Source organism: Egretta garzetta, unplaced genomic scaffold (genome assembly GCF_000687185.1).
Source record: "Egretta garzetta isolate BGI_Z169 unplaced genomic scaffold, ASM68718v1 scaffold728, whole genome shotgun sequence".
Classification (NCBI taxonomy): domain Eukaryota; kingdom Metazoa; phylum Chordata; class Aves; order Pelecaniformes; family Ardeidae; genus Egretta; species Egretta garzetta.
In genome coordinates, this window is record NW_009260504.1 from 17,986 (window position 1) to 26,494 (window position 8,509).

An 8,509-nucleotide genomic window follows, 5' to 3' on the forward strand; every position below is an offset into this window, starting at 1 on the left:
CCTCGCTCTGCAGACGGGGCGCTGGGCCCCCAACGACCGGCCCTGCTGGGGTTCGGAGCATCGGCTCTGCAGGGTCCCGGGGCTGTCGGGTGCAGCCCAGCTGGGGGAAACAGGGGCCATTTTGGCCTCCACCACCTCCCGGGAGCTGCTGGGAACGGGCGGTGTCAGCACAGCACCAAGTCCAAGGTATTTTGCAAGCAGGAGGGAGCGGGTGGTTTCCTCGTTAGGCAGCGCAGCGGCGGCTCCCCGGGGCGAGCGGGCGGTGAGGCGGCACACCCGGCTGGCAGCGCTTGCGAGGGCGGCGGCGGCGGCGCTGACACGGGAGATGGGAACGCGCGGGCAGGCCCCCGCCTCGCTAATCACAGCCCGGCGCTGGGCGTGGGGGCAAGCCACGGCAGGGACGCGGCAGGGCAGCCATGTCAGCTGAAACAACACCGGGCTGACGCACCTGCAATTTACCCCATCGCCCGCTGGCTCCCGGGGGTCTCCTGCTTCAGGGCTGCATGCCGAGGGCTGCTGGGCAGCCCCTGTCCCCTGGGTTGTGTTTGCGTCCAGCAAGGCCGAAGGGCTCCGAAGGAGGCTCCGGGTGGGGAAGGCTGCAGGGGGTGTTTACTCCTGCTCCTGGCTAAGGAGCAAAGGCAAAGACTGAAATTCAGCTGGAGCCCATCCTGGAGCAAGGGGGGCGATGGGGGACCAGGGAGCAGGGCAGCGGCTCCACCTCCGACCTCAGCCCCATGGGGTTTCACCCAAATCTGGCCCCAGCCTGGTGAGAACCTGCTGCTGGGATGGGGTGCCGTGACTTCGGGGTCAACACCAGCCCCTGGACCCTGGGCTTCCCTGTGCCCCAGAAACCTGCCCAATCCTCCAAGCCCTTCCTGCCCTGCGCCAACAGCCCCCGGACCCAGGCCACGGCTCTACCTCCCAGCAAGGGCAAGGCTGAGCCCGTGGCACGAGCGCAGCAAAAACTGCAGCAGAGCCGCTTGCGGAAAGGCGATGGCTCCATCTTGACCTGGTTCTCCAGGGAAGTCCCAAGCCATGGGGTGAGCACGGTGGCCATCAGGAAGGCTGAGCCCATGGCGGCTGAGCAGCACCGTTACGGCAACGCCTGTGCTCGGGGGCTGCAGCAAACACCCCTCTGCAGAGAGAGGGGCTTTGGGGGCAGACGGAGAGAGGGGCTTTGGGGGCAGATGCAGTTGGAGCAGCCAGGAGGCACCACTGCCTGCAGATGCCTCGGTGGGGGGAGCTGAGGGGATTCAGGGTCCCCCGGGGGAGGGCACAACCCCGGTGACATCTCTGGCATGCAGGCAGATGGGTGCTTGGTTCCCTGATGTCTCATAGCCAAAAGAAGGGGCCGTGGCCGAGCTGTTTTCCAGGCACAGCCTGCCAAGGTTTCCCTGGCCCAGCACACACTGCCCTGCCGAGATAAGGGGCCCGAGCAGCTCTGTGCTGCCTGGCACCATGGGACAAGATGAACACGCTGCTCCTGCACCCCCAGGGTGCCAGGAGAGCCCTGGGCAGCACCAGCGGGCACGGGAGGGCCAGGCAGCTCCAGGACATGGCAGCAAACATGAGCTGTGGCTCCAGGCTTTGCAGGTGCGATGCCCTGAAGGACCTCAGGCACCCCAGGGCCGGGGGTCCCCACAAGTGTCCCTCTGCCACACCAGCCTGTGCCCTCTGCAGCCCAGCTGTGCCTGCAAAGCTCCCCCTTCCCCAGGGCCAGCCTGCCCCTGTTCAGGTCTCAGCGTTGGAAGCACCCAGGGTGCCGGGACCCCAGAGTGTGGGCTGGCCCCGCTGCCAGTTCCCATCCCAGCTAGGCAGAGCGGGTGCCACGGCCAAGTGTTTTGTAAGAGGCGAATCTCTGCAGCGCCGGGCATCGTGCCGGGACGGGGCGGGCAGGGCTGGGCTCTGCCAGCCGTGGGGGAAGGAGGGCTGGCCGGCGGCCAGTGTTTGGCCCTTGGGGAGTTGCTGGGTGTAGGCAAGGTTGAGTGTGCCTGGCCGTGGGGCAGGGAAGGGGCAGGGCTGAGGACGTGCTTACACCCCGCGCAGGTTTTGCCTCGTAAGTGAAATATGAACTGGAGCAAGGCAGATGCTGACCAAGGTGTTTGGCCTGACCTGCCCCTTCTCTCTGCTCAAGTCAGCAGAGCGGGGATGGCCGGGCTCTGCCTTGTGCTCGCCATTTCTGCTGCTGTTCCCCCAAAAGGCTCCTGTCCCTTTACCCCTGGGTCAGCAAGAGGTGGATTCAGCCCAGTGTCCCCTCCCTGTCACACCGAGGCAGGGGAGGATGCCTGAGCTGTTTCCCAGCTGGGCTGGGCACACAGCAGGGCTGGGTCCTCCCTGGGCATGAGCGGGAGGGTAACCCCCAGCCTGGGCTGAGATGCACGGGGTAGTGCAAAGCAGGCAGCGATGCTCCGGGGGGGGGGGGGGGGGGGGGGGGAGGGGGTCTCATGGACATCCAAGCCCGCTGGACACGCAGGGAGGCTGCATGGCAAGGCTCTTCCCCTCTGCCCTTGCCATGCCATAACAGGGGACTCTGCTTTGATCCCTCTGGTGCGAAGCGGCATCGGCAGCACGGGGCCGTGCATGGGGGCACTTGGGAGGAGGGTCTCACTGCTCTTCCCAGGGGATTCGGGGTGTCCTCATACCCAGGCACCCAGCATGGCAGGAAAGGGCCCAGACTGGGCTGTCCTGTGTCCACAGACCTCCCCAGTGCTAGTGCTGGTTCTAGTGGTGAGCTCCCACACCAGGAGCCGGGCAAGCCCAGCTCAGCAGGGCCCTACCTGGCCCACAAGTCCTCCAGCAAAGGCCCTTCCCAGGGCTTCTCCGTGGCACAAATTCTCTCTCTGGCATGGAGCAGGGAGCTCCCTCCAGGCTCGGGTGAAGCCACCCCGAGTGGAGGGGGAAGACGTGAGCAGGGGGGCTGCAAGGCAGGGCTGCTCATTGCCCCTGCCCAGCTGGACGGCGGGAGGCAGGGCTGGGGCTGCGCAGGGCAGAAGCAGCACAGGGTGTGTGACATCCCTGGCTGGATCCCCGTGTCCTGGGCTGTTCCTCTGCGGCACCGGCCAGCCCTGCTGCATCCCAGCGAGGGAGCCGGCGGGAGCAAAACCTAGCACCTTTGCCCCTTCCCATGGCACCCGGAGCAGCTCCCCATCCCGACAGCGTGACCCAGGTGTGAAAAACCACAGAAAGCAGGACGTGCTTGGCAAGAGCACGTTTGTTGGCGTGTGCAAACAGGCCGTGCCGGGGCCGACACGCAGAGCTGCCATGCAGGGGCGATCCCTCCCTCTGCCCCAGCATAGCCCGATGCCGAGGCTCTGAGTCAGCCCGGCACTGGTCGTGCCTGGTAGTGGCAGCGCCACAATCCCGTCCTCCATCAGGAGAGGCCAAATGGAAAAATCCATCACAGCTTTCCCTGTCCCGGCTCCTCGAGCTGCCCTCGATGCCTTCTCTGGGCCCTTCCACAGCTGAAAACCCTTCACACTTGTTCCCCATCACTAAGCAGGGGGGGAGCAGCCCTGGGGGGCCCAGAGATGTCTCAGGGCAGTGTGGCCCATGCACAGGGGTCACTGTGTCTCAGAGCAGAACCAAACACCCGCAGAGCCGCTGGGGACCCCGGGAAGCCCTGGCAGGGTCTGCACTGCCCAGGAACAGCCTGGCCACAAGCAGGCGTCTGCTTTGGTGCAAACCTCCCACAGCCCCACGGGCAGAGCAAGGCTGGGCAGAGCCGAACAGGGTGCTGGTGTGCTGGCATGAGGGCAGGCAGGGCACTGACCGGGGGAGCTGCTCCCACCCTTCCCAGTCCATGTGATCGCTGCTCCCATGTCAGGTTTGCTCCAGGTTGATGCCGAGTCCCCAGGCAAGGTCTGGGGCTGTCCGAGCCCCAGTGACCCCAACACCATGGACTTTTATTTGATGCCTTCCCTGCAATGTGAGCGCTGGGCAGTGCGTGCATGGGGGCCAGGGGGGAATCCCTAGCGCACCCCGGCCAGGGGGAATCCCCGTGGGTGCTGGACTACCTCATCCTGGCCCTGTGGGAATGGGATGGGAACCATCCAGGCTGCAGCAGAGGGTGTAGCACCCCTTCTCTGCAGGAATCCCAGGGGATCCCCCAGCCCCTGGGCAACCCTTCCTGGGACAACCTCTAGCACCCCTGCACAAGCCTGGAGGGACGGAGCAGCTCGGGCTGCAGCCCCCTGCCCCGCTGGGGCTCCCCAGCGCCCACCCGGCGGGCACGGCGTGAGGCCGGACGCGGGGATGTTCCCAGCCAGGGGTGAAGCTGCGGTTCCCCCCATTGCTTGTGCACAAGTGCGGGCAGGGAGAGGCTGAGCTGGGCTGTGAGCCAGGCTTGGGCCTGCTCGCCAGCCCCAGCAGCTTGGCTGGGCTGGGCTGAGCTCCGGTGCTTAGACCTCTCCTGGCACCTCGCGGAGAGGAGAGGTTTCACAGCCGCCCTGGGAAAGGCAAAGGCTGAGCAGTGGGGAGGAAGGCCCCTGCCAGGAGAAGGGGGAGCTGAGCAGGGGGAGGGAGGGTGAATGAACATCATTAGAAAGCCATAATTGTAATAGAGCAGGAGCCAAACTGGTCACCGGGGGTCACTGGGTTAGGGAGGAGTCGGGACGTGCCCACAGATGGCCCTTGCTGTGCGGACACGGGGAGAGGGCTGCCCCGGGACACCCTGCAGCATGGGGGAAGATGCACCTGAAACCCTCCTTTGAGGGTCTGTGCTACCGCACACCCAGTGCCTCCGTCCCAGGGTGGGTACCACAGGGAGCATCCCGCGGGCCACGGCCCTGGGTGGGCAGAGATGGCTTCGCTTGCTCATTAAGTAAACACTTTCAGGGTTTGCAAACTTTGGGACGTGAATTGCCAGGAATAGCTGTGTGAGGAATGGGAATGTGGTACTTGAGTAAATAATCTGGGATTCCCTGGCCCCGTGCTGGGTTCACCCCGGCTGTGCCTCAGCTCTTTCCAGGAGCAGGTTAATCACCAGGGCTAATGTCTGTCAGTGCCGCCTTTGCTGATTAATGGGATCAAATACTGTACATCAAAAATCCAGCTCATCCTGAATCCAAGTCTGTGCAGTCACAGAGAGACTGCAGGAAGGATGTTAGAGGAGAAAAGCTGGTTTCTAGGAATGTCGCAGCCCGGAGGGCATTTCTGAGCTGCAGGAGAAGCAGCAAAGTGAAACGCTGGGATGATTCCCTCCTTTCTGCTACACTTCCCAGGTGTATTGGAGGGGCACCGAGACCCCCCCACCTTGGAGCACAGGGTGAAATGGCCTTGCAGGACTCAAAAGGGAGAGACATGCAGCACCCCAGGGCTGGTCGCCCACCCAGGAGCACCCATGAGCACCTGGAACCACCGAGGCACGACCCCTGCGCATGGGGTTGGGCGGCATCGCCCCAGGGTCACCAGGCCCGTCGTGCTGCACAAATACAAGTGCACACAGGAGCGTTTCCGCCCGAAATCCTCGGGTCTATCGGCAGCCCCGATGCTGGGCAGCCCCTGCTCTCGCCACCAGCGTGTTTCCTCACCACAGGGGCCCTCTGCGGTCTGTGCTTACCACTCGCTGCTAAGGGACGAGATGGTTGCCAGAAGCCACCCCCAAAGCACGACTGCAGATCCGTGTCTTTGACAGAGGGGATGACAAGGACACAGACTGCTCTGGGCCCTCTCTGCTCCTCCTCCTGACCCTAAAACAAACCTGGCAGCTCACCACGGCCCCCCACACTGGGATTTTCCTGTGCACAGAGCCCAGGGGGAGGATGGAGGGAGGTGATTATTTGCCAGGCACTGGGCATAAAATAAACTGCAGCAAATTAGTGCTACCTGCTGAAGGAGTTGCTCCTGCAAAGGAGACCAGCATTGCCACCTCGTGGGGAGCCCGACAAACACCTCCCTGGGAGGATGCACCTCCTCGGGCAGGCAGGGAGGCAGGAGCAGGTCAGGACCGAGCACCTGAAGATGGACAGAGGCAAGGAGGGTGCAGGGGGCTCAGCCCCGGTGCCCAGCCAAAGCCACCCAAGACTGCAGGTGCCTGCTCTGAATCCTGCCCTGAAGGACAAAAAATTGATGTTAACATTTCCCCGATAGCGTTCAGCCCATCGTCAGCGACGGGCTTAGCTCAGGTGTCTGACACACACTCGCCTCTTTTGGTAGTTTACCAAAGGGGTCCGGTGGCGAGGATACAAACCCCGAGGTATCGTACGGACACCGTGAATCTGCAGCAACGCTGATAAATTGCCTCTTCAGGGCATCCTGGGCATCCTGGCTCAGCCGTGAGACCAGTCTGCCCAGCAGCAGGAAGGCAGGAGGTACCAATGACTCTGTTCGAGTGTTTGGCATTGAATACGATGAAGTCCCTTTGCTGTAGTAAGGACTTTGAAATGCCTCCAGCAGAAAGATGCAGTGTAAATGTCTAATTGCGTCGCTGCTGTCTGGGTACACCACCACGCGGCTGCTAGAGACCGTTCCTTTTCTGGGAGAGAAGGAAAATCTGATCAGAAAAAGAGGAGCGAGGAGAGCCATCGGCTTGCTCATGACGGTTGTGGAGCAAATTCCCATTTTAATGAAAATTTCAGCCAGTTGACTGGCTGATCTGTCACATAGGATGTACAAAAGAGAGAGATGCTTTAGAAACACCGGAGAGACACTGAAATACAGCACCGCAGAATGTCCCTTCTACCTAGTGCAAGATGAACAATTTGCCTTTATCTTAAGTAAAACCCCCAAGAATGATGCAACATCTCAGCCATGTAATGGCTGCCAAGACCCACAGATGGCAGCACACCCAGATGCCAATCATCTGTCAAAAATACATCATATTTCAGAGATGGCTCCCAAAGCAGGGCGGGAACACCTACACAGTGAGAGCCGAGGCCACAGGAGAGCTAAAAGGAGCTGATAAGCTCCAGCATAAATGATCCACAACCCAACAGATGCAACGCTATAGACCCGTGTCTCCCTGGGGACAACGTTCCCGCTCCGTATGCAGCTCTGACTAGCTCCCGGAGGAGAGTTTACGCTCCATCTGGATCTATATGGCTTTTGACCCCATTAACTGTGTCGGAGATTTACTGTTCTTCATACCTGGGGTTTCTGTGTACCTTTAGAACACGTAATACATCTTTGAGCTGAATGTGACGTCCATCTGCCAGCAGCCCCCGCTCTGCATCGTGCTGAGCTGGTGCTGGGAGATGCTTGTCAGTTTGGTGGGGGGGTGGGGAGGGGTGGTTTAGCCACACAGCAGGCACCAGGAGAGTGATAAATGGTTTTTCTTGAGCGGCTCATACTGAACACTGAGACCCAGGCTCCTGGCCCCCAAATTAGGGGTCGGAAACAGAATTAAACACATTTTGATTTCAAAGTACATTCGGTCACGTCTCCATCCACAGGGCTTTGAGGCATGGACCAGACCTGAGATCGCCAATTCCCACTGACCAGCAACCAGGGCCCTGAGGCAATGACCGGCGGCTTCGCCCAGCAGTCCCGGAGCTCTCGGGCAGCACAGGCCATAAGCCAGAAGCTGATGGGGTCCCCAAGGGACCTGGAGGTCACACTTGGGTTCATTGCTCTGCTGAGCCAACTCCTGAAAACACCTTTGTCTCAGCACATTACAAAAGGCCAGAGGCTGCCCCTTTCCGAGCACCGCGACCGGGGTAACTGGGATGTCCCAACCGAGCCAGGCCATCGCGATCCCCCGGCCACAAAGCACAGCCGGGAACCAGGGAGGCGATGAGCCGACGCCAGCCACGCTGCACCGGCCATTCAGGACAGACAGCGGAGAGGGACCGAGTGCACCCTGCAAGGAGGACTTGAGTTTGCCAAGGTCTGACTGTCTGAGTTGAAATACAGGAAGTGCAAGGGGACTTGTTTCACATGTTTAAAGAGAAATAAACCCCCCTTGCTTTTCAGGCAGACTCGGATGACACCTTGAGCGTTTCCCCTTGGCATCACAGAGCCCCCCAGGCTCAAGAACATCGTGTTCTGCAGCTTCTCAGAGCATCTCCCTGCCAAGCAGCTTTGGGAAACGAGTACAGAAGCCGATTTCTGCGTGCATATGGCACTGTACTTGCTTCAAGCGTGGCTGTCATCATGGTGATAGCCAAGTGACAAACACACATCCAACAGGCAAGCTCTCCAGTCTGAGTCTGAGTCTTCTCAGCCCGCAGCTTGTAGAGAAGTCATCCACAAAGCACCCGCAGAGGTGCAGCTGTGGAGCGCGGGGTGGGTAAGCGGGTCTGTGCTGGGCTCAGCGAGGCCAAACCCAGGCTGCGAGGGCCCAGGCAAGGGGACTGGGCTGCGGCAGTGCCACCCCCGGAGCCAGCAGTGTGGGGGACGCCCGTGTGTTTTAATCATGGGGAGATAAAACTGCCTGGCTGGCAGAAGGCCAGGCCCTCTCCACAGGACACAGGCTGGAGAGCAAGCGCCGCGTGCCCCCGTGGGGGCCCCGCGGGCCTCGGCCATGCCTCCATTCGGCCTTCCAGCAGCTTTCGGCCATCGCGCCGTGCTGACA